The sequence below is a fragment of the Crocodylus siamensis genome, chromosome 2, assembly GCF_052110815.1.
Source record: "Crocodylus siamensis isolate JL-2025a chromosome 2, ASM5211081v1, whole genome shotgun sequence".
NCBI lineage: Eukaryota > Metazoa > Chordata > Crocodylia > Crocodylidae > Crocodylus > Crocodylus siamensis.
Window position 1 is genome coordinate 203,960,029 of NC_143396.1, and position 26,365 is coordinate 203,986,393.

At 43.5% G+C, this 26,365-nt stretch overlaps 1 long non-coding RNA gene across 1 annotated transcript in view; it reads left to right on the plus strand.

The window, feature by feature from the left end:
• LOC149871607 (uncharacterized) overlaps positions 1-26,365 on the plus strand; it is a 41,624-nt gene that overhangs the window by 980 nt on the left and 14,279 nt on the right. The window lies entirely within an intron of this gene.

Sequence of the window (26,365 nt, forward strand, 5' to 3'; positions counted from 1 at the left end):
GATTTACTGTAAAATAAGCTACTGTGCAGTAACAGTTTTGCGTAGGTGTCTACACATGCAAGGATTAGGTGAAAAATGTACTGCCAGTCCACTGCAGCCCTGCAATGTGCCAGTGCTGCAACTGGGGGGAGTTACAGTCTCTGGCTGCAGCTGCTAGCACCTGGCAGCCCTCTTTAAAAGCCAGCCCTGCCCTGTCCTCTCTAGTCAGCCTCTTCCTTTGCTCAGGAGCAGCATGACAAGTGCAGAAGTAGCACAGGAAAGCTTTGTCCATGGCCACTCTGCCTTCCTATGCTACAGCTGTCCCAGCCCCTGGACCTAGCATTGATGACCTGGGAACCTGCTGGCCATCGCGCTCACCCTGCCATGCTTACAGTCACCTGGCCCATGGCCATCTCATGCCACACAGCTCCCCCACAACCTGCAACTGCCTGCCTGCCCACAGTGCACCATCCCAGGGCCACTAATGCTGCATAGCTGCCACTGCCAGGGGCACCAACAAGGGCTCCATGATGCCAGCACTAGGGCCACCATCACCCTCCTGGGCCTCCAGCCTCACTGCCTCTGGGCCCTCCACACTAGCCAGCACTGGTGGCAGCAGCACCTCATCCAGCAGACCTAGGATGATAAGCGGTGGCTGGACACCTTTTGGGTGACCTGGGCCACCTTCTAGGACCTGCTCCAGCAACTCTGGCATGACCTGGAGTGGCAGGACACTGGCATACTCACAGCCCTCCCTGCCAATACCTGCCTGGTCCTTGCTCTGCTGAAGCTGGCCACACCCACCAGTCTCTAGTATGTGGGCCACCTGTTCAGCATGGGCAAACTGGTGTAGCTCCTCCGTGTCACCTGAGACAGCCATGAGGTCACCAGTCTCCTACTGGCTCCAGTTGTGGCCCTTGGTGAAGGGCACAGGCATGTGCACATGGGTGGTGCTGGGCCTGGATGACAAGAATAAGGCCATGCTGGGTCCTGTACCTGCTCTCTGGGCCCGCATGCAGCTGCCAGCAGCACCCAGCACAGGGGCACAGCAAAGGACTGGCAGCTGTGCAGCAGAGACTATGCCCTGCAGCACCTTCAGGCACAAGGCAGCCTGCTGGGGGTGTGCAGCAGGGAGGTGGTGCTAGCCCCTGTAGGGCCAGCTGGGAGGAGGTGCAGTCCTGTCAGCTCCCTGCAGGCAGCCCTGGGGAGCTGACAGGACTGGCCAAGGGCTGCAGTTTGCATCCACCTGGCTCAAGAGCAGTTTCCTGGCAGCTGTGTGGCAGCTCAGTGCCCAGCATCATTGCTTGGGTGGTGTGAGGCAGGCAGGCACAGCAGGGCCATGGACTGCCCACGGGGGTACATGGGGCCTACAGTGCCCTTAGTTTCCCTGGTGTGTGTGGCACTTTTATAGCCTGCAGCCAGGCTATAGAGGCAGCTGAGCCCTAGAGCAGAAGCTCCCACCACCTCCCATCCCCCAGGAGCCCTGGGGCTGGCCTCAGACCAGCCCCCTAGTGGCTGGACAGACCTGATACTGTGCAGTTACTAATCAGACTTAATCAGACTGAATTTACAGGTAGCAAATTTAATCACCATTAAGGGTTTTTACTGTGCAGTACATGCGAGAACTTGTAGATCTGCAGGCTTATTGTGCAGCGAACTAGGTAACTGCACAGTAACATCTCTCATGTAGATGCACCCACTTTTCTGTTGAACGACATCTAAAGCTATAGTCAGTAGAAGGGCCCTTCTAATGAACCGTTAGTAAACTTTTTTGCTTATCCTTCACTCTGTGAATGATAAAGTTTAATAACAGTTACGAGGGAACTGGGATGGATGGATCCACACTATAGCACTGAGAAAGAAGCCAGATAATCTTCTTTAGAAAAATCATCCATTAGGAGTAGAGGCATTTTTGTCATTTTTTATTTCAGGCTAGGTTGTACATCATTTTGGAGGACTGATTTCCTTTCTTTACTGATTTTGATAAGAAATGCAATATCCTGTCATCCAAAAATCCAATTGCTTCAGATACATTTGACCAGCATGAAAAGATTTAAGAGGTTTTAGAATTGACTGAAAACTTACTCCTTCCTATATTTTAGGATTAGAATTATTTGGGTTGTTTGCATTGATTGGATGTGTGATAATGGTATGTAAACAAAAAAGAACACACACAAACAATCCTTCTCTGCCACTACTCATCTTCTCAAAGGCAGTATTGTCCTTTCTACAAAAGCTACTAACATGGCTACTGTTCTGTGAGCCACTTTGGTAAAATCAGGGCAGAGCTGAGCAATGGATATTTTATACTTGGCATTTGTTTGCTAAATTTTCTTCCTTCCCTGAAGCAAGATATATCATTTTCTGCATTTCTGTTTCCTTCTTAGTTTCTTTAAGAGATGACACATATTGCCTGCACTGCTTATTTTTTGTGAACATTTGGACAGCAGTTGGCATCATAAAACTGATTAAGAGTCTTTTCTTCTCCACTCCCTCTACCCTTATGTTTTTGGAGCAGGGACTTAACTAGCAGAGTACAAAACCAAAACAGAAGCAGTCTTCCAAGCTCTTCCCACAAACCATACTCCACTGAGTTGAGTCACCAACCTAATGTGCCACTTACACAAGATTGTGCAAATGTTCTAAGATAATTGTGTGGGACTGTAGGTTTGGCTTCATGCTGCATTTTTTTTTCAAGTATAAAAATCACTAATATCCATTTATTTGCCTTTCCTATAGAGGTCTGTTGTTTCATACCATCAGACTGGTCTCAATCATCACTGGCCATCTTACTTCATATAAATTGGAGAGGTGTGAACTATCAGCCCAGGGTGTCTGTCAACCATGGGTTTTTAACCCAAGGCTATTTTCAACAAGTAAAGCTACATCAGTTTAGCTACCATTTAAAAACAAAAAGAGAGAAGATATAAACAAGGCTCCAGGAAGATGAGGGTGAACAACCTATAGGTTTCGTAGCAATGGTGGTCATCTTGTTTTTTTAAACAAAAAATGAAGCTGAGATTTTAGATCAGTGGACCCCAACCTCAGAGCACAACTCAAAACAGGGTCATGAGGGGTCCACCTCTCACTTTGCGCCTCTCGCCTGTGGGGCTCTCCCGGTGTACAGTCCACACGGCTCTCGCCACCACTGCCCCCATGATCCCAGCCCAGCCAGGGCTCTGCAAGTCAGTGGCGGGGATAGAGGTCATGACCTAGTTTTAGGGTCACAGCAAAAAAAGTTGGGAGCCACTGTTTTAGACAAATTAAGCATATTATATATCTAAACACTTGAGCCTATTTGGGTACTAAAGTGTTCTGTGCTGTTCTGGTCTAAATTGTACATAGAGATGTAGGGTAAATAGTGTATATTTAACAACAACTTCCTATAGCATATATTTCAGATGTTAATAAAGGTTGGGATAACATTCTGAAATCTTCAGATGAGATAATAATAATAGTACCAAATAAAGAGCCAAGGTTTTAGTAAACTCAGTCCAGGTCAGTTGAATTCCTTGTTCTGACCAGATTAGAAATAAAAGCATTTGTAATTCCAGACTCTCATAACAGGGCATGGAAATACGGTCACATACTCAGACATTCAAACCACTTACCAGAGAAGCTGGTACCTTTAGCTGAACCTTTAGAATTTAATCCATTTTACAGATGCATTGTATACCTTTAAGAACTTTAGTAATAGGTATACCTGTATTGATTTAACACACATCATGCCACATATTTCAGGATAAATACTCTCTCAAGAAACAAGTACACCATTTTCACATGAATCTGTAAAGTTCATGACTATCACCAGAGTCATTCTTTGAATTCAGCTTTCTGCTAGCACTTTTATTTATCTTTTTGCTATTGATTCCAAGAGAATCAGAAACAAGCTGTGTCTTTACACTTGAGTTAATTCTGTCCAAAATTATATATTTAGTTTAAATGTTGCAGAGAGAGACAGTGGGTATGTCTATACATGCTATTAATACTGCACAGTAAGCCTTCCCTAGAAGCACCTCTACATGTGCTCCCTGTTGGGAGCAGATTTGCTTCCAATGGGAGCAGCCTGGTACAGGGCTGCTCCCACCCTTCTCTGGCTCCCTGCAACAGTCAAGGGGAGCTCCAAGCTAGCCCAAGGGCTAGCAAGGAACATGAAGCCAGTCCCAATATGCACATGGCCAGGAGAGCTTTGCTAGCAGCAGTGGCAGGTATCTCCTGGCCCCATGTACAATCAGGAATAGACCAGATCAGCACAGGGCTGGAGAGATCTGCCCCTGAAGCAGGCAAAGCTCTCCTGGCCTCATGCCCATTGAGATGCACAGCTGCCAGTGAGTTCCCAGCCCTCGCCCACCTCCTGGTAAAGCCAGCTCCATGCTGGGAGCCAGGATGGGGCAGAGAGCTCCTCCATCGTACCACTAATTGGTTCCTAGCTCCTAGCAATGCCAGGACCAGGGACAGAGAGCTACCGGTCCCCTGTGCTCCCCTGCTTCTTCAGCTAACTAGGAGCAAATTTGCTTCTGGTCAGCATCTACGGGAGTGTTACTGTGCAGTAACTGATGTACAGTTTCATAGTGCTTAGGGTCAGAAGGGACCTAAACAGATCATCAGGTCTGACCCCCTACCCTAGGTAGGAATGAGTACAAGGTCATAACACCCCAGTCAAATACCTGTCCAGCCTCCTCTTGGAAGACCCCCAAGGTAGGAAAGAGTACCACCTCCCTTGTGAGTCCATTCCAGAGCCTGGCAGCCCTAACTGTAAAGTAATATCTCCTGATGTCCAGCCTGAACCTTCTGCCTAACAATTTGTGGCCGTTATTCCTAGTAACCCCTAGTGCTGCCTGGGGAAACAGAGCCCCACCCAATTCCTGCTGGTCTCCCCAGTGAGTTTATAAATGGCCACCAGATCTCATCTCAGCCTTCTCTTGTGGAAGCTGAATAAATTCAGGCCCTTCAGCCTCTCTTCGTAGGGCCTGACCCACTGCCCCTTGACCATGCTAGTATGTACAGGTACTAGCTAATTGTGCAGTGGTTTAATTTACTGCTCAGTAAGTGCCGTACACATGTAGACAGTGATACTTCACTGTGCAGTAGATTAGTCTGTTGCACAGTAAAGTGTCTCATGTAGAGGTATCCAATGACTGAGATCTTAAAGCTGTTTTGAGATAGTTTAATTGTTTATCAGTGTTTTTTCCAAACTTATCTGAACCGATTTGGGGTAGCCAGTAGACTGGAAATCTCAGACAGGGGTAGCCAATAGACAGGAGAAGAACAGACATTTATACAGGATTTCCATTAGTCATTCCTTCATCCAATGGGAAATACTTCAAGAAGATTCCCACTTCCAGTTCTAGATTATTATAATTGAACATCAGTGATTGGCTAATAGCATTCCAGGCACAGAGGAAAACACAGAATCATTTTTTCATCCTATTCACAACAGTATAAAGCCAGAGTAACTCCATGGCTTGCAATGGTATTATACTCCCATTTTTAGAATTAGTGATTCTAGGGACATCACTCCAATTTGTATTATGGTTAAGACGAATCAAAATGAAGCCTGGAGTACCTCAGGAATCACTTAATTTAGTAAGTCCAAAGGGTCTCTCAGAATTATGTAGAAATACATGAATGGGATGAAATATTCAGACTTTGGTTGTAAAATCCCCATAATTTGGGTGTCTTTGGATTCAAGGGTTTTGGGTCAGGCCCACTCAAACAAATTTTTAAAAATGAAATTGGAAGAATCTCCAGACAACATAATCCTACTTGATCCTAGCTGGGCTAGTTCACACATAACTAGTGATACACAGTATATACAGGTGTTATACAATTTACCAATTGCTTAAAATGAGAAGTGAGACTTTGAGGGGGATAAGGCAAGATGTTGTGTTTATTGATTAGAATATTCAAAAGAGCGCTCATACATTCACACATACATACCCTTACTCCCAATTACTCTGCAGATGTTGTAGTTACCAAAGTCCGTTGCTCAGTACTGCACTAGGTGGCCAGCCTAGGAGTACAAGATGAGGAGCAGAGCCTCATACAGATGTGTGTCTGTGCTCCAGTGAAGTACGCAGAGTGTTACCCAACCTCTTGCTGTTAAGCCTCTCCCCTTTATAGGGGGTATCAAATTGGTGTTGAGTGACCGGTTCTGCCTTTCTTGACTTTGTGCCTTCTTTGTTTGAACCCCAGTAATTTCCCACTATGGCAAACAGATGAGTTTACTCAGCAACATTCTGAGTGTTGTCCTTCAGAGCATCTGACATCTCTCTTATCTCCTTGCTATGTCTGTTACAAGCTGTGTCTTCAGTCTCTCCATGGAATTCTTCCATGTTTTGGTAACCTGTTTGCCTGCACACCATGCTTTCAATATTTTTCCATTCACCTCACAGTCATTCATCTATACATGCAAACTATAGTCTTACAAAGCAATTGTTATTCATCATTGATACTCTATAATAACTATCTCAAATTGCTACACACAGAGCTTCCAAATGTGTGGATACAGGTAGAGGTGAAATTACATATGCAGTTTATAAAGAACCAAGTTTGTGGAAGATCTTGCTGATGTAGTAATCTTCATGAAGAGGTGGCTACTTTTTATTTGGGGGGGGGATGGGAAGAAGAGTTGGCCTGTTACTGGAAAGTTGGATCAAAAACAAATTAAAATAATAATTCCATTTTTTCAGAGATTCATAGAAGTTTAGGCCTGAAAGGGACCTTGTAAGATCATTGGGTCCAGCCCTTCTGCCCTAGGCAGGAAAGACTGCTGGGATTAAATAACCCCAGCAAGATGTGCATCCAGTCTCTATTTGAATATCTCCAGGATAGATGCCTGCACCACCGCCGCTGGGAGTCTATTCCAGAGTCTGGTCACACAAACCATGAAGAAGTTTTGGAAGATTTTGAAATCCTTTTGAAAGGATTTTTTCTTCAAACAACTCATTAGATGCTTTCCCATGTGGTGTACCAGTAAAACAGCTTCCCTTTTTAAGTTTGCTTACTTTCTCGTCTTGCAATAGGTAGAAAATTCAGCTTTTTCTTGTGCAGTCATTTACATCAGTACAGAATGAGTAGACAGTGATAACAAATCAAAGTGTTTGTTTCTTTCTTTGTACCTTGCACCATTGCAAGTGACAGTGCAAAGAGATGATAGAGAATCAGGCCCCTGTTGTCCCCCTCTGCTCTGAGTAATACTTGTGAATAAACATCATTTCTTCATTCCTGCTGCCCTTATCAAACTCCCTACATACCATCAGAACAGATCTAAATTGTAAATTCTGCATCTGTTACAAACTTTATTGTAACAGGTGTAGAATGCACCTGTTGTCATAGGTTATTTCTGAAGTCTTTGTCAAGTGTGAACAGATAATGAGAAGGAATAATATATATATATTTTTACAACAAGAAAAAAGTGATTTTATTTGGTGATCTCCTACTCTGGTAATCTCTGAATCTGTGAATCAGCCAAGCCAGGCCAGGCCAGGACTGCCCCCCACCACCACCACCCGGCCTCTCCCCCAGCCTGGCAATGGCTGCCTCACCCACCGCAGCTCTTTGGGGAAAAAAAAAATGGCCCAGCTCAGCAGGTGCTGCTGGGTGGGGCGTGATCCCCACTACCCCCCACTATACTATGTGGCATGGGGGGGCTCTGCATGAGCCCCCCCCCTTTGCTCCCCCATGGGTGCCCCACCTGGACCAGCTTTGGCCCTTTAAGGAACAAAAATGAAAGAACCCCCAGATTCACTACTTCTGCCAGCAGGGAGGTGATCCCTGCTGCCCCCCCCCCCACTGCCCCACACCACGTGGGGAGCTCTGCATGAGCCCCTGAGGGTGCTGCAGGAGTGGTGAGTCCTGGGGCTTTTCTCAACTTTTTTTTTCTTAAAGAGCCAGAGCTGGGGGGGGGGAAGGGCTGGGGGGCCAGGAGACTCGCCCAGACCCCCTCATGCAGCATGGGGCAGTGGGGATCACCCCCCCCAACCCAGCAGCACCTGGTAAGCACAGGGGCTTTTCTTTAAAGTACTGAGGTGGGGCAGACGGGAGCAGCCATAGGGTGAGGGAGGGAAATTGGACAGCTTTGAACCAATTTGGACCTTTAAAATTGGTCCCGATTCAATTTGGATTCAGAGATTTGGCCACCAAATCAGGCCAAATCTACTCCAAATTGAATAAGCACCCAAAGCTTTACACAGCCATAACAGTATCCTGCAGGCTGTTCTGCTGCTAGCTCTAAGGCCTTAAAGTGGCAAGCATCAAAGGTAGTCTGTTACAGGGTGCTTCAGTGTGGGTCTCGCTGGCAGGTAGCCCCTACACTGAAGCAGTCTCATGCTCCAGCCAGTGTCAGTGTCTACATGTATGCAAGTACTTCTCCTCTGTGCATTTTATTAGTTTTGTGTGCACTAATAGGAGCACACATATAGATACTGAGATATTTACTCCAGTGTTTATTAGGCAGCGCCACAGTAGACATCTCATGCAGATGCACCCACTGTATCTCTTTCTGTGCCTAGCCATAGAAACAAATGTACTCTAGTCCACTTCAAAATAATTTAATGACTACGCTACCTCTGGGTCAGGGTATGTTTCTGTAAAGCAAAGCATTTTTTGACAGTATTGTATCTCTCTGTGCCTGTAATCGAGTAATGCATCAAATCTGCAGGGGAAAAAAAGTGGGATGCCACATTTCCAAGTTCAATGAGAATTGCAGCACCAAGTCACTTCACAAACTAAAAACACAAAATGCTGAAGGACAAGTATGATAAAGCACTATAGAAGTGACCTTGAAGAGCTTCCTACTGAAGTATAGGCTGCACAATTAAAACAAAAAAAAAGAAGAAAAGAAAGAAGGCAAATCTTCAAAAGACCAGGTGTGGCTTAATCTACTGTTTAATGAAAGCAAATTCTTATCATTTAGGAGCCATCACCCCTTTGTTGTAAATTACCCTTTAAGGGTAGGTACAGACATTACATTTGGATAGACCTAGGGTTAGGCCAGTCTGAATGCCCATTTGTGCAGACATTTGGGCAGGGGATTAAATCAGGTAACATGGCAGGCACAAATTAGGTTAATTAACCTAGATCAGGGACATGTTAGCTTGATCCAGTGAATATTTGCATGCATTTGAAGCTAAGCCCCAGGGCTGGCAAAGCCCAACCACTTGCCCCAGGCCTCAAGCTGTGCTCTTCCTATTTCTTGATCTTAACCAGGCTACTTTTAGGCCCCTGGCCTCCCTACTTCAGACAGATAATTCCCTGACAGACCCACAAACTCCCCCCCACCACACACACACACACACACACACACCCCTGACAGCTCTCCCAATCCCACCAACCCCCTGGACTTATCCATCCCTCTCCCCACTGTGAGTTATTTACACTGGGTTCCCCATGCAGCTCCTGACACCAGTAAATATCTGTACTTGCCACTCCCAGTCTATGATCATGCAGCTAAAAGCAAGCTACCTGTTCATAGACCAGGTGGTCATTAGGAAGCTTCAGAAGGTCAAGAAGATCCATCTAAAAACACAAATGGCAAATTATAAAAATTGGTAATCTTTAAAAGTTAAAACAAATAAAATTGTGAGAAAAGACTGTATAGTTGGCCAGGGTCATCAGTAAGTTTCACAGACCTCCAGACCAGAAGAATGACTTTGCTGCGATGTTTTGCCAGTGGGCTCCAGTCTACATTATTATGCATTTTTTAAATCTGTTGTCTCTCAGTCAACTGATATCTTGTTAAATTACCCAGGCATTTTGCATGGCATGGCTAAAATCTCACTTCCTACATGTTTCATAATTTGATTACTATTGGGATACAAGGAAGGTATCAACCTATTCCTATAAAATAAAAACCAACCCCCACCCCCCACCACCACCAAATCTCATTGCAGCTTTAGATGAAAGCAAAAGTTGAAAACATCTTGTTTTGCTTTGGGTCAGTAAACTGTATAATTCTAGCAATTAGAAAATAAATATGCCCCAAACGTTTTTCAAGCACATTAAAAATCGCAGTTTCTGATTGAGTGTATTGTCACACATATATGGGTAAAGAACACCATCAGAAAGGGTAGATGGATCACACCAAATCCTTTAAAATATTTTACATTATATATAAATGTATAAAGCTGTTACCCAGAAATATTTGTGTACCTTAAAAACAGAATCCTGACATCCTACTGACCTGTTGTAAAAAGAGGCAAGAGTACACCAGAAACTTATACTAGGCAGTACTCTTGAAGTCCTGAACATGGAAAAGTGCTATCATGTTTAAACTTTTGTTTTCACTAGATTTTTTTTAACTGGACTAGGATGATACTTCCCTTGTATCCCAACGGAAATCAAATTATAAAGGCTAATTAACCTTTACTATAACTCCATGAAGTGAGTTTGGTATGTAGACATGACCCAGAAGTCAGAGCATCTTAATTCTGCCTCAGAAACCATGTAAAAATATTCAGCATTCAAATTGGAGGATTGGACTAAAAGAAATCGCATGAAGTTCAGTAAAGACAAATGCAAAGTCCTGCACTTAGGACAGAACAATCCCATGAAGTGGCATAGGCTGGGGGCTGACTGGCTGAGCAGCAGCTCTGCAGAAAAGGGCCTGGGGGTTATAGTGAAAAATAAAATGGATATAAACCAACAGAGTGCCCTTGTTGCAAAGAAATCTACTGGTATATTGGGCTGCATTAGTAACAGTGTTGCCAGTAGATTGAGGGATGTGATTCTTCCCCTCTGTTCAGCACTGGTGAGGTCACATCTGGAGTACTATGGCCAGTTTTAGGCCCCCTGCTACAGAAAGGATGTGGACAAATTGGAGAGAATCCAGCACAGGGCAATGAAATAATTAGAGGGCTGGGGCACATGACTTCTGAGGACAGGCTGAGAGAACTGGGTTTACTTAAGTCTGCAGAAGAGAAGACTGAGAGGGGATTTAATACCACTCTTCAGTTACCTGAAGGGTGGTTCCAAAGAGGATGGAGCTAGACTACTCTCAGTAGCGGGACATAACAGAAGAAGCAGCAACAGTCTCAAGTTGCAGCAAGGGAAGTTTAGGTTCAATATTAGGAACAACTCCCTCAGGTGGAGGGTAGTAAATCATTGGAACAGGCTACCCAGACAGGTTGTAGAATCTCCACCCTTAGAGGTGTTTAAGATCTGGGTAGACAAAGTCTTGGCTGGGATGATCTAACTGGGGTGGTCCTGTTTTGATCTCCTGGCATCCCTTCCAACCCCAGTTTTTCAGCAATTCAATGATCAGTCGGCTGAGTGTTCATTACAGTTCAAACACTTTGATCTATCAAGCTCCTTATCATTCACCTGGTTGCCTTCGGTTTGGAAAACAGATCAACTGCTGACACTAGGAATGAATGCTTGTCTCTGATCCTTTCACTTCTTGAGCTGAAACAACCAGGAAACTAGGAAGAGAATCCTTGGTGAGTTGGGAAGATGCTTTGGAATATCTGGCTATTTTGTGAAAAGTCTATGAGCTGTGAAGAAATAAGAACTAGTGGTGAAGAGGAAATTGCTTGGTTTGAAGAAGCAGTATTTTGGGAGGGAGGCTGCTGATGTTCAGGAACAAGGGTGTCAATCTCATCCAACTCTGAAGGCCAGATGAGTGGTGCAGGGCAAGTCTGAAAGCCAGATTGGATCCACAGACTAGCCCTGAATGCTGGATCCCAGGTATGTCCTGGAGGAGGTAGGATGGGGATAGATACCACTCCAAGGCTGCACTGCATTGACGGCTACTATGAGACATGCCACATTTGGGCAGTGTGGTGTAGTCCTGGAGCAGATGCCATATGCAGGGTCACTTAAAGTACCTCATATGCCACCTGTGAATCAACTCAGAAACCCACTGGCAGCATAGAGGGCTGGATGGTAGAGCTTTGTGGGCCAGATCCAGCCCACAGACTATTTGTTTTTTTCACACTTCTGCTTTAGAATCTAAGCTTTATGTCTCAAAAAGAAAAAAAGACTAGATTTCCAGTTGGAAAGAATGCCTTAGAAACATAACCCGATCCATGTAACCATTTACCTTAAGCCTGAAATAACTGCTGTGGGTTGGTTCGGAAACCCAGCTATGGCTCAAAACTATCAGTGTTGAGTAATAATCAACGAATGCCAGAGAAATTATAAAGTTATAAGAGGTCAGAACTATCTACAGCCCGACTGCATAACTGATAGCTCATAGGCTGCACGCAGCCTATGAGAGGTTAACATGTTGCCCATTGGCTCCCACCTAGCCACTTCTATCCTTATTACCCTGGCTGAAGCAGCAACTGGAGACTCAGGGCTTCCCCTCCTTCCTTCAGCTTCTACTGAACACCCTTCCCTTGGTGCATATAGCTTGTGCTGCTGGGGACTGAAGTGTGCATTCAGTATTGTTCAGCAGGAGAGCCCAAGGCCAGGCAGGCAGAAATGAGGTGGAGTGCTGCACACTGCAGTAGAGGAAGGAAAGGGATGCCCGTGTGTTCATACATGCTGTGAGGGGGCAGGGGGCAGAGAGCTCCCATGTGCATGCATGACATGCAGTTTGGATGCAGTGAGTCTGTGGCTCCCACTGTCTACAGCTCTTAGCTGCTTAGAAATTGGACACCCTAATCTACAGAATGCAACATCTCATTTAGGTGCATCCAAACAGTAAGACACTGCTTCTTTTTCACCATTGACCTCTTGTGGCGATTTGTTAAGTAAGCAGGAAGATGGAGCATATAACTTTCATCTCTGTGTTGGAAATTTGAGAACAGGATTGTTATAGGATTCAGAAACCATGGCAAGATTTTATAAACCTGGCCCTTTCAAATACATGCAATTCCTCTTTTCTTTCCATAGTATTTGGAGACCACTTTGGGCCTCATATATATATATATATATATATATATATATATATATATATATATATATGCACTTCATACATACCATACATAATACAGCAAGTTAATGCAAATGCATTTTCTGGTTAAAAACCACTATCACCAAACCACATATGCATACCCATACCAGCAATGCCCAGGCAGTTGTATACTATTCACAAATAAGACTATGGGGAAAAATATCCTTTTTATTTTTTGGAAGAATTCCACAAGTGTTCTTTATACTTACATACAACATCTGCCAATATAGCTGCTTAACATCTGCCAGCCTGCTATGTGATGTGTGTTGCAGCACAGAGCAGTCATTCATACTTCTTTTCCACAGAGGAATGATCAACGGAGTTTTGAGAAAAATCGCATAAAGATAAATCAATATTAAGGATGAGATCACTTTCCTATATACAGTGCAGTATTTTCTCTTTTTAGGTCTCAATAGAAAAGAAAACTCTAGCTGCAAAATAGGGCCCGAATACTACATTACCAAAATGAGAAAATACTAGCAGACAAGGTTCTTTGGGTAAATCCGATATCTTTTATCCAATTCAAATAGTTGGAAAAATTCTTTTTTGCAAGCTTTCAGGTACAAATACCCTTCAGGCAGAGGAGGCACCTGCAGTTGATCTGTGCTCTTCCTGGATGGAGTAGTAAAGCAGCCAGAGGGCAGTACCTATGCAAGCCAGTCAGTTAAAATGTAAATTGAGGTAGTCTATAGGTGAGAGATAGGTTGTGGGGAGAAAACATTCTTCTTTCCAGTCTGCTACTGCCATAACAGAACATAATTGTTAGTTCTATTTTCACTGAAGTCACTAAATCCAGGTACATATTGCTGCACACTCTCTATGTATGTGCTTTTGCTTACCTAAGTACCTGAGAGAGAGCTGCACTTATTTAATAATGTATCCTTCATCTCACAAGGCTTATTCTTGCTTCCTGGAAGTCAAAGAGAGTTTGCTTTTTAATGCTACAAGAATAGGATGAACAGCTTCTGGACTTTTACATTTATCAAATGAACTTCCTTGAAACTACTGGATAAATCTCATCCACTGAGCTTTGTCCTATGATCACTTCAAGTAGCAATTCTAGGTCTGTAAGGTTCATACACATCTTTTTCTTATCCATAATTCAGGGTAACCATAGTCAAACTGTGGTTTAGCTCGTCTGTCTAATGAACAATAGTGTAGGAGTGATGGTGTAGTTGTGATAGTCCACAAACTATGTGACTGGCGAGGATTTCTTAGGGTGATCACTTTTATTTGACTGTAGCAGGTTTGGGGTTTTTGCTAACTCAAACAGTCTTCAAACATGATATAGTCCATATTCCAAGGGCATGCATGTCACATACATGCCATCCTATACCAATTAGTCTTCAAATTTTAATCCAAACACAGTCCATGTGGGTTAAAGGGTTAACTCACAGTTCTGAGTCCTCTTCAGCCTCTGAGAAGGTGCCTTACTACTGTTCCTTCCTTGCTTTAGTTTTGCCTCCCAGGCTGGCTCTGACTCAGCTCTCTACCAGGGTGCTGCTGCTGCTCCCAATCTCACAGCCCCTGTGCCTCTTTCCAGACCCTGAAAGCCCCTGGTCTGGCATTGTAGGCACTAGCTAGGCCATTCTTTCTCACCTTGTCTGTCTGACTCTCTGGATTCCCCTCCCTGGGAGTCTTTTACTTCCTGTGGCTGCTAATCATCTCCCTCAGCTGGCCCAGTCCTCCTCAGCAGCCTGCAGTTAGCATTACTACTCACAGCTGGGCTGGAGCCTGTGGTCCCCCAGCCTGCTACAGCCTTCTGCATGGGCCAGCTGCATAGTTTGAATAGTTAGACAAGCTTTAGAAAAAGAAAGCATTGATGTTAGTTTATGGAATTCTTTTGACACATGGAAAGTAATAATGGTGCTCATCCCCTTTGATATGCCTTGATCTCCCAGTAATCATCTCTTTTCTTCTACTAACTGTATATCTGCACCCTGGCAATTTCTTTCACCCCTTCCTACAACTGTTTCTCACTATGCTGTGCTTGGCTTGTTTTGGTCAGACCTGGTAAAGAGTGTCTAACTCTGTCCCAACTATACAGTTCATCGAATAAATGATATCAACCTAAGAAAACCCTGTTTGATGAATTAATGATTGCGTCAAACCTGAGAAGATTCTAAACTGAGTTTCTGCAGAAGCTAAGAAACACAAACTTGATCTAGAAATGATTTTGTCATCTTCAGTTTGAAAGCATCATTGAAGAAATATAATCATATGGTTTTTGAGCAGTTTTTAGACATAAAGATCAATGTTAGGCACTGCACAAAACACCACGAGAAAGTCAATCCTCTAAAGTAGGGGCGCTCAACCCCCAGCCCATAGACAGGATGTGGAGGGGGAGGGGGGAGGCAATTAATGCAGCTACCACTCCCCCACCATGAAATTTACAAGCTCCATGGGCCAGATAACATGGCCCTGCATACAGGATCCTACTGGCACACATGGATCAGGGCCTTGAGGTCTAATCCAGCATACTAAGGTCCAGAGTCAGGGCAGCAGTGCCTGATCCAGTATATACAGGGCCAGAGCCAATCCAGTATACATGGGACTTGAGCTAGGGCAATGGGTCTGATCTGGTATGACACAGAAGGTGCAGTATGGTGTTTAGAGTTGGGGCTCAATCCAATATGTGCTCGACTAGGTCCCAGCCCAGTGCACACAAGATCAGGATGTAAATTGCTCACTCTATAGAGCTGTGGTCTCCCCTTTCCTGGGATCTTGTGAGTCTGTGCCATGAGGGATGGATTCAGAAGCGCTACAGTCTCCTACCTCAGATGGTTTGCTCTTGGCCTGCCACATCTTACTGGAACACAAATTTTTAATGGGAGCTGGAGTTAGTGGATTGGCTATAATTTCAAAAAAATGGTTTTCTTATGGGGTTTCACCATCCCTTAACACCCTACTGTTACCACATCTGACAAGCTGGTACAGCTTCCCAGCATTTTATGCCCACGCTGCCATCTTTTTTTCCTCATTTGGGTATTTTAGGATGCTGCTGGAATGATTACACCAAAGATAGTTGATATATCGACAAAATCTCTATGCTACTGTCAAGCATCAGTTTTTCTGCACACAGTTCAGTCACTAATGCAAACAGCCGCACTTTTGAGTCATTGTCTATAAGTAACTCAATTCTATGCTGAAGGATTCCTCTGGGATGCTCCTTTAGAATCCACTAACAATTTCCCAGCTCCCTGCAGGTCTGGAGCAAAGTAGAGAGTCAAAGCCAGTCTTTCCAGCTCTCTCAGTGCCACTGGCCCCTTCAAAGTGTTACAAATCCACTGTGGGCCAGGGCAAAATTCATGTCCATGTAAGGGTAATGTTACAATCCCAAAACAGAAAATCAACAACCTCCCTGCCCCGCCCCCCCGCCCCCAAACACTGCCTCTCTCTCCCAGCATCTCCAGACTCACCCATCCCCATGCCGGGTTGTCCTCAGTCTGTCCAGGTGAGCTCAAGTTCTGGGTGGTGAGACCCAGCTTCTCCTTGGTTGCCTGAAGAGCCTTTGGGTCCACAGTGGGGCTGCTTCTTCCCTCTGGAATGGTGACCTTCTGGTCATCCTTCCTCTGTGGGCTCTTCCCCTCCTCCCCGCTGAAGAACCTGTCCTTCCGTCTTTCACAGAACCTAGAAGAAGTTTCTGTGCTCTGCCCACTAGCATCTGCCTCACACTGGCTCTTGCCTGGGTGTGAAGTAACTAAGCTTCTCCCTCCAATCTGGAGGGACAGCTGGCTTTAGAAATACCACCGCTCCAATGTGGCATGGCTCATTGTCCCTTGGACCATGGCAGTAAGTAGCTGTTCTCATACCAACTGCTCTTGGCTCCTTCACGCAGGCCCGTAAGCCTTATGTAGCCCATTGACCCATACCATACCACTCATCTGGCCCATTGATACAAAAGGTTGGGTAATACTAGGTTTAAAATCTAAATCAATGTTTCTCAACCCATGGTACACGTACCCCTGGGGATATGTGAGACATGGACAGGGAGTACACGGGTGCTGCGTTTTGGTCTTTGCTTGCTCGGGCCAGAACTTCCAGCCGCTGCCCCTCCTACCATGTCTGGTGCACTGGCACTTTCATTCCCCAGTGTCAGTGTGCCAGGGGATAGGGAGGGAGGCCCTGTGCAGGCTGCTTTGCCCCAGGCTGTGGTGGAAAAAGTGGGACTTAGCTCACAGTGGCGAAACCAGAAGTGCCACAGTGGGACTTCCGATTTTGCTTTTGCCACATCAATCAACATGGTTGATAAGGTTGGTAAGGTACCAAAGGTTGAGAACCAATGATCTAAATCATTGAGAAGCTGTGGATTCTCCATGTGGATTCTCTCTATAACCTATGCAAGTTACTTAGAGAAATTGTGGATTCCCCATGCTTGGAAACTTTCAAAAGCAGATTAGACAGACACTTGGGCCATTTGTAGATGTGCTTACCATTTTCTAAACTGATTCACATCACGCAGTTCAAATCAAATTTTAATTTGATTTAAGGGTTAATAGATGATAAAGGGGGTTTGCCCCCATCTTCATAGACCAGTAGCCCTTGGGCAGGGCTGGGGCTTAGTCAGGATACTGATACTTAGACATGGTGAGGTGCTGCTGGCACATTTTACACATAATTTGTCAAATTATTACTTTGTGCCTGATAGCCTCTGTTGCGTTGCAAAAAACCCAATTGAGTTTCCCTTGCTGGGATTGATATTTGCAATGCTTATCTGCATTCCTAAGGAATGCTTATCTGAGTTCCTAAGAACTATTTTTCCTTAAAGCAATGCTGTATATACATGTTAATTAATACAATTTAAATTGCCTAGTTCAAACTGCTGTAGTCTGCATTAACTTTAACCTTAATTCAATGAAGATTAGTTAATTTGGACTGGAGCCAATTTTAATTCAGACTACAGATGTCCACATGTATAGTGACAGCTGTAGTCTGGATTAAACCTAGAAAAATGTAACATCTATAAACAACCTTGGACAGAATAGTTTAGTCAGGGATTAGAATGCCTGGAGAAGGGGCCTGGACTAGATGACTTTATGAGATGCCTTCCAACTTACTTTCCCATGGTCCTATGATCATGACTATCCAACTGGTATCCCACAAGTTGTTAAGTGAGTTATCACTCATTTGGTGTGATAGATTTAATAGGCTTTGTCCCCCAGGACTTGCTAGAAAATAGTCATTTTGGATCATCCCTAGTGATGCATTCAATGAAAACTAAATATTTAAAAAAAATAAGTTTTGCCACTAGGCAGATTGATAAATAAAAAGCCAAAGTTGTATTAATCCCTGTTATCTATATTTGCAAGCTGTACACAAGTAGCAAGCTGAATGATATGGGATTTTCATAAATATTCACTATTCAAATTTATAGCAACTATTTTCTCTGAAAACATCTTTTTTCAATAGCAAAATAAATATAATAAAAGCTTATATTTTAGGGGCTAGAAATTAACAGGTCCCTGTGCCAAACTATCAGCTTTGTTCACAAACCAGAAAATACTTCAATATGCCGGTATTCAAATTCTATCAAGTCATTCAAACATTTTTCCTATAAAAGTCATTTTCCTTTCCCCATTTTGCATTCTTAGGCAAATTAGGTCTGCATTCAAAAAAATTCAAGTGAAATAGAAATGATGAGATATAAATAATCTGCCTTTCTTTCACCCTCTGTCACAGAGTTCCAGCAAGCCCTTCCTTCTGGCTAAAACCTCAAACATATTATAATTTCTTTGGCTAGGTCTGTAGCTGCTGTTATTTGTCTTAAATTGAAATGCATACTTTGAGCAGAAAAGTAATCTGTAGGGGATATAGTCAAAGCATACTCCTCCTACATTTATTACAAAACATCTTCAACACTATTAATCAGATCTTGACCTGTTTTAAGTACTTGATAACATGCAAATAGTCCATGGGAGCATTTAAGAATACCTACAGGACAGGGGTAGGAGTTCACTTATAAATATAATTAAAAACATTCTTCATGATGATAACCACACAAATTTAATGTGGCATTTGTATTTGCTGCAAGACAAACCACTAGATTCGCAGCTGCAGTAAAACAGTGTAATTTCATTTATGTCAGTGATGCACCATTTCTATCAGCTGAGGATCCAGCTTACAATATCCAGACTATGTCCATTGATTCCACAAAGCTCTGGATGAATTTCTGTCTCCATCAAAATCTTCAGACAGTCACCTTTCTGCTTGAAACGTCTCAGTTTATATTGTGTTTTGCTTTGAGATTTGACAATTCAAACCCAAATTTCAAAGGGCAACAGTGATGGATTCACCCAGTGCAAAAGAGTAAGCTAAACCAAACCAAAGTAAAATGGCTATCCCATTTCTGGGTGCCATCAGAGCTGTTAAATTACTCACTTTGAGCACCTATTTTGCAGATGAGATGTCCATTTTGTTATGTCCTGAACATTACACTACAAGATTCAAGTAGAAATCTCCAGAACAGCAGCAGTTTGTCAGGGAAGATGCTTGTGTCAATGAACAGCCTAGCAGCCACAAAATATGACTAAAATTCTTTCAAATGGCTGTCCATCGAATCAATTTAGCAAACTTGAAAACCAGTCAGTCTACAAAGGAATCGTTAGGTCGTTCAGTTGTTGCATCTGTTGCCCAACCAGTTTTTTAAATCACATTTTCCCATTCTTTTAAATGATTTTCCTTCCCTCTCTTGATGCATTTAAAGCCTTCCACAAAAAAAGAAAATTTAAAATGGGCTTGAATTGTGAGGCTTTCACTTACATTGGTGAGAAACTGTTCACACAAGGAAATGCGTGTAGTCAGGCAAGTAATTGCTTTACTGACTTGAGCTTGCAAAATGGTGTCCCTCTGGTTATATGGGGGAAACACTGAATGTGACTAAAGCAAAGAAGTTGACAAGTACACAGAGACATGGAAAACTAGCTGTACCATATTTACTCGAAGATAAGACAATGCTCCAATGATAAGATTTTATAAATGGAAAATTTATAAATCTGTTATGATTTTCCAGGTGGAGCTGGTTTCTTTGAATGTGTCCCCTTCCCACAGCTACAGAAAGGAAAGGAAATCTGGGGGATCAGGTAGTCCCCTTGCCCTCTGCCCCCCATCTTTTTTTTGCAGCCCCTTGCTGTCACACCCTGCTCCCCCTGAGCACATGGAACTCAGCAGCAAATCTGAAAACACTGACTTTACATATAGTAAATCTTGCACATAGGTTAATTACTATGGGTACCCATTGATTTAGTTCCTCCAGAATTGATACGTTTTACCTTTTTGAAACTGCTTCAAGTTTTGGCACAGGAACTCTATAAACACACTTTTAAGCAGCACCTTTACACCTACTTGTATATAGTGCAAACTATGCATGATATCAGTCCAAAGCAAAAAGGCACATGACTTACCAAATACTTCATTAGGCTGGGCTCCAGCAGAGTCAACAGCTTTTCAAGCCACAGTGACCCAGAGGTCAGCACTACTCAGTATGTGTATACTCCATATACCCCCCCACCAAAGGAGTCATGTGCTAATTAGCCCCCCAAGAACTGACTGTTCTTGTCATGAATTGACGGATCCTCCAAACATTTATATGCAGATGAGGTACAGGGTAATCTGGGCTGGCTTCACTTCATGGAGGGCAGGGCCACACTAGTCATATGCAACAAGCTGAGAGAGGGGTCAACAGAGGGATTCTGGGTGAATTATTTGGGGCCCCGTTTGGTTAGGTTTGCCAGACATATAAGGCTGGTAAAGAAAAAGGATTCGTTGAAAATGATAAAGAAAAGCACAGCTCAGCTGTGGGACTGAAGAGAGTGTCAAAATATAGGAAACCATGACCTTGTAGTGTCAAGCCCATGTAGTGGCTTGACTTAAAAAGAATTGATACTGAGGGGAACTAAATAAAATGTCTATCACTATGTATATAAGATAATGAGTTTCTCTGCTGTCTCTGCCCACCCCCCAAATGCCATTGGGGAGAACTAAAACCTCATCTTATATTCAAGTTAATATGGTCTGTACCTTAGAGTTTCAAATCTTTTCAGGCATTATGAATTTTCTAAGGGGTGTTTTTTGACTAGCATGTGTTTGGAAAGGGATATATGTCACCCTCAAAGGCTGAGCTGCCACTACGTGCATGGACAAGCAAACAAGCCTAGATGAACAGAGAGTATTTGCATCAAACCCACAAAGTTCACGCCTCTTTTTTGTCCCTCCTTCCAATTCTTCAATATTTTTCAATGCAAAAAGGCCAAGAGCACATAGTATTCCAGCATCACATTCACCAAAGCTATGGATAAAAATTATATGTTGTCACCCCCTGTCCAAGGATTCTTCTCTTCAGCATCATTGCATTTCAAAGTACACTCTGCTCTTTTGTAAGTATCATCTACAGTCCCTCTTCCAACATGTACTGTTTTACATTTGATTGCATTAAATCCACTTTTTTTTCCAGTGGGCCCAGCTCACCAACCAGTATTCACTGTTATTGACTACTTCTCCAATCTTAGTGTCATCTGAAAATTTTATCAGCAGTAAAACAAATATAAACAGTGACATAGCTGATCAGCACACAACATAAGTTGTAGATCTGCAGGATATTTAATAAAAGGACTCCATCAGAGTCTTTTTTGAGATGGCCAACTTCCATCAGGTTAAAGATCATTCAGTACCACTGGAAAAGAAATGTTTCTCTTCACATTCACAAATACACTGATTAGGTATGGCAGCCTCCCTCTTTATGGTTTGATTATAATGTTGAAAAGGGGAGGGTTAGGATTTTATTTATTCTGTATGAGCTACTGCAAACATCAACTGTGAACTTTTTAGCTGTTTCAATGTTAGATTCATCCAAAAAATCAAAAGCATAAGAGCTACTGATGATTCTACAATTGGATTGGATATAAAGATGGAATTCACTGTTGGTACAAAGGGCATCTTACAGCTATTTGCATCATTTATGATATTCCTACAAAACTGGGCAGGGAGATAGAGCAAATATACAGACATACCGGCATACTCCAAACAGCTGCAGAGGGTTTCCAGCTAAGTCTGTTTAGCCAGCAGAGAAAGCAATATAATGTAGGTCAGAGAAAGGACATGGGATTTACTTTTATGCAGATCCAGTGCCCCAACATGCTACAGGAGTGGTGTGAAATGCCAGATTCCAGCCTATAGGCTTGATTAGCAGATGTTCTGGATAAAGCAGTCACAGCCTAGGGCAGGAGAAGAGAATGGATGGAGCCTGATTACAGCCTAGATGGCATCAGGAAGTTTGGAAGAGAAAAATGTCTGTTCTTGGAACAAAGAAAAAAATACATAGTGATTGCACAAACCAAGAGATCATTTTCAAAGGATAAACTGGGGAAATAAACAATCTAAGGGAGATGTAGCACTGTTTTTCAGCCCGTATATTTTAAAATTAGATAGAAGCATACCATGCAGTATAAAGCTATAAATAATGAATTTACCTAAGAGGGCTTAAATTAGAAAGAATGGTTAATCTGTTACATCTATATGCTACCTTTCATCTAGAAAGCATAAGCATTTGTACATGTGACAGGGTTTTAGCCCTTAGGGTTGCATTCTATGCCCCCTAAATTGAAATGGTGAGTTTTTAATTGAAAGATGGCTTTTATTTTTCTGTCACTGTATACATGTGATTGTCCTGGCAGCTGCAGGCACCTGATTCTTTTTTTTCCCTTGCAGAGTCTAACAACCTCTCTTGTAGCTGGGAGGCCATTAATCTGTGCCATTAATCTCTCAGCTCACACCCCAGCTGCAAGAAAGGCAGCCAGGCTCTACAGAAATAAAGGATTGGGCTCTTTGCTGCTTCTGCCTTCAGCAGGCTTCCTGCAGCTAGCAGGATCCCTGGAGCTGCCTGGGAACAGTCTGGCTTGCCCCTGGGGCAGTATGGGGGGCATCAGGAAGGCAGCTGGGTGTGTTGGCAGCTGGAGAAGGTGGCACAGATGGTGCTGAAAGCCTAGGCAGGCTTGGGGAAGCTAGCAGCCAGCCTGGGTGGCTCTACACCCTGTGCACTATCCCCACCACCTTCTGCAGCTGCCAGCACACCCAGCCACCCTCCTGACACCTCCCTGTGCTGCCCCAGGGGCAAACCAGTCCATTTCTAGGTGGCCTCAGGCATCTTGCTGGCTGCAGAAGCTTGCAGGAGCTTGCTGAAGGCAGAAGTAGCAAGGGGCCCAATCCTTTTTTTCTGCAGAGCCTACCCACCTCTTCCATGGCCGGGGTCGAGCTGATTAATGGCTGCAACGTTACAAGTTGCAAAGTTGCAAACTAAACTACATCGGGAGGTCATTTAATTTGTAACAATGCAAACTCATTTCAAACCCCCAAAACTCATGTACGTGTAATGTGTGATGCCACAAAGGGAAATTTTCCTCACCTGTACATTGTGACATCATCACGTGTAGAAGAGCCTCCATTTTGGACCTGATCCTTAGTGGGTACAAGTCGGAGCAGATTCACTAAAGTCATTAATTTACATCAGCCAAAATTCTGGTCCCATAAGGATTCCCTGCTCTCCACATTCTTGCTATATCTTAAGGACATACAGATAAAAGGTTTTACTCAAGATTTCTGTCTGTGAAGGATTTAAGTGATCTTGATCATCTTATTAAGTGATTAGCTTAATATTTTTATGTTATAATTGGATGCCCTAAAACCCTTCTCTGCAGAGAAAGTAAAAGAGTAAAATGAATGGATAGTGAGATACTGTTGTAACTGCAGTCTACGATTACCATAAAACGGCTTGAATTTTCAATGATGTTTTCTTTCTTTTTCTTCTTTCTGCTATGTGCTCTCTGTTTACCTAGTTTGCTTTGACTCTGGTAGACCAGCAACTCCAGGCTCACTTCCCTTAATCTCAGATCATTTAGTATATTTGAACAAAAAATACTCTAAAATATATAGATAACTGAATCACTGGTAAACAGATGGAGGACAGCATAGTGCACTCTAGCTATATTAGAGAAGCTGCATACAAATAAGAGTTTGGATGGATCCAGATAGCAATCAGAAATAGCAATGAAAGTGTGGAAGGGAAATCCTGATGACAGATACATGGTGTTCTGGGTATAATAGAGACAAATATTAGTTAACCCTATTTTCTTCATTATTACTTGCATTGTATTAGTAGTGTCTATAGTTTAAAGCCTCATTGAGCTAGGTACTGTCCAGACATAAAACAAATTGCCTCTGCCACAAGGACCTTATGCCAACTACAGATAGCAAGAAGATAGAATAAAAGAATGGAGTTCAAGGGAAAAAGTATCACTGCTAAATGCTACCAGCTCAAGGTTAAGACCTAAGAGGATATGAGGGTACAACTCCTGTTAAAGCCAGCAAGCCAGATGGCTAAGACTCAGCTATTTGTCTGGTACAGCTGTCATTGTTTATCCAAAGTACTATATAAATAACATCAAGGAACAGAGATACAGAGCTGGAAGGTATAATGGAAATTTGTAAAATGAAATTGAAGGGCTATGAAGAACTGAATCCATCCTGAAAGTGTGATCAGTCAGAGCACCAGGTCAAGAGTAAGTAGACACTATTTATGGAATATGAGGGACTATTTTGGAGATCATCATTTTCTGCCAAGCAGAATCATAGAAAACAAGGGCTGGAAGGGGCCTCCAGAAGTCATCTAGTCCAACACCCTGCCTGTGGCTAACTCTCCAATTTCTAAGTGGCCAGGAGTTGCAGGTCCACCATTCATGTGCTGCGCAAGCCATCCACTGTGCCACGCGGGACCCCAAAGCTTTGTGCAGCAGTTGCTCCTCCAATGCACTGTGCCTATGCTCATGTGCTACATGGGTTCCCCAGGTCCTTCTGAGGCCTACAGGACTCCTTGAAGGTGCTGACTGTAGGCTCAATCACACCCCCTAGGCTCCATCCTACCCTCTGTTCCCAAGGGGTGGGAACAGAAAATGAAATCCAGAGGAGGGAGGGGGAGCATAAGGACTCATCTGGCACCAGCAGGAGATTGAGGTGTCTAATATCTGTAGCAGGAACTGTATCCCTTGGTGGCTACCTGCAGCCCACCAGTTGGACAGCTGTGCCTTATGGAAATGAAAAAGATTTTGAAAAGTCATAATGTGAAACTGAATCATGTTTACAAGAAACACATTCATGGTCTCATGTTACAAATCTCCTTTCACTTAAGCCTATTCTTTATCAGTAGCTAAAGAACAGCATTATGCAGCATAGCACTTGTCATCTGGTGGCTTACAGATCGCTGCAGTGGGTATTCCAGGAAGACTGGTCTTGTAGATATACTTCCTGAATCTCAGCTCAATACCGTGCATTTGAAAGGCTTCTTTTCTGACTCCAAACAAGTCATAAAAAGTCATAAAAAGACCTTTTATCTGAAAATACCCTGCTATTGTTACAAGTCACAGCTCTGAATATTGTAAGTTAAAACAGTAAGCACAATATTTTGCTTACTATTTTTCAGTTTGTGCATTTGACAGCACATTGTGTACAGCTCATAGGCACAGCAGGAAGACTAACAATTGCTGCTGCTTTGAGAATAAACCCCTCCCCTTTCTCCACCATTCATGTCAACACATTTCAAGTTTCCATACTGTGCTTTGCCAGTATACTGTGTCCGAAATGTTCTCATTGGCTATGTCTTAAGCATTCTCAAAGATAAAATACCTCCTTTTCCATTGCAGAGTGCTGCTTGCCAGCAGCATATTTTGGATACAAGCACAATTGACTCCAAGGAATCACCTAATCCTGCTCCATCCCATACTTATACATCCAGGAAGCAAGTAGCTTCTTTACTTCCTAGCAATCTCTAACTCCTTTATTTGGCTGGGGAGGTCATCCTGAATAACTTAGAGCATAATCAAATTAAGGCATTGCCCAGCTAGCTCATACTTAGTGTATAAGCATTGTGCCCTTTCTCCTCAATTATCCCATGCAGCCCTAAATCTTGGCAAAGGACTGGTGTCATGAGATTGACCTTTAAAGTGTTTTAATATTGATATTGTGATAATAGTGATGCTGATATTTAAAGTGCTTTAATAGTTCCTTGCACTGCTATAGAGATGTCCATTCAAGGCTATCACCAGGGCTGTCCAACTTCTAAGCCACTGGGAGTCACACTAGCAGGGGCTGCATACCATGCTGGCCACACTCCTTGAAACGCTGACCACAAGATCATGTGGACATCCCTCCTCATCCACCTCCATTGCTGCATCAGATACCCGACCCCCTGCTGCACTGTGCGAGTGCACAAATACAAATCCCTTCCCCACAACTGCAATGTGCGGGCACACAGCCAAAATTCCACCCCAAATTCAAACACGGGCACCTGGGACCGCAACATGTTGAGCCAGATCACAGCAACCCTGGCTGGCAGGGAGTATGGAGGGACAGCCTGCTAGCCCGGGGATGCTCTGACCTGGCTCAGTATGCTTTAGAGGTATTGGCTGCGGCCCGAGGGTGTTCCAGTGCAGGGCTAGCCAACAG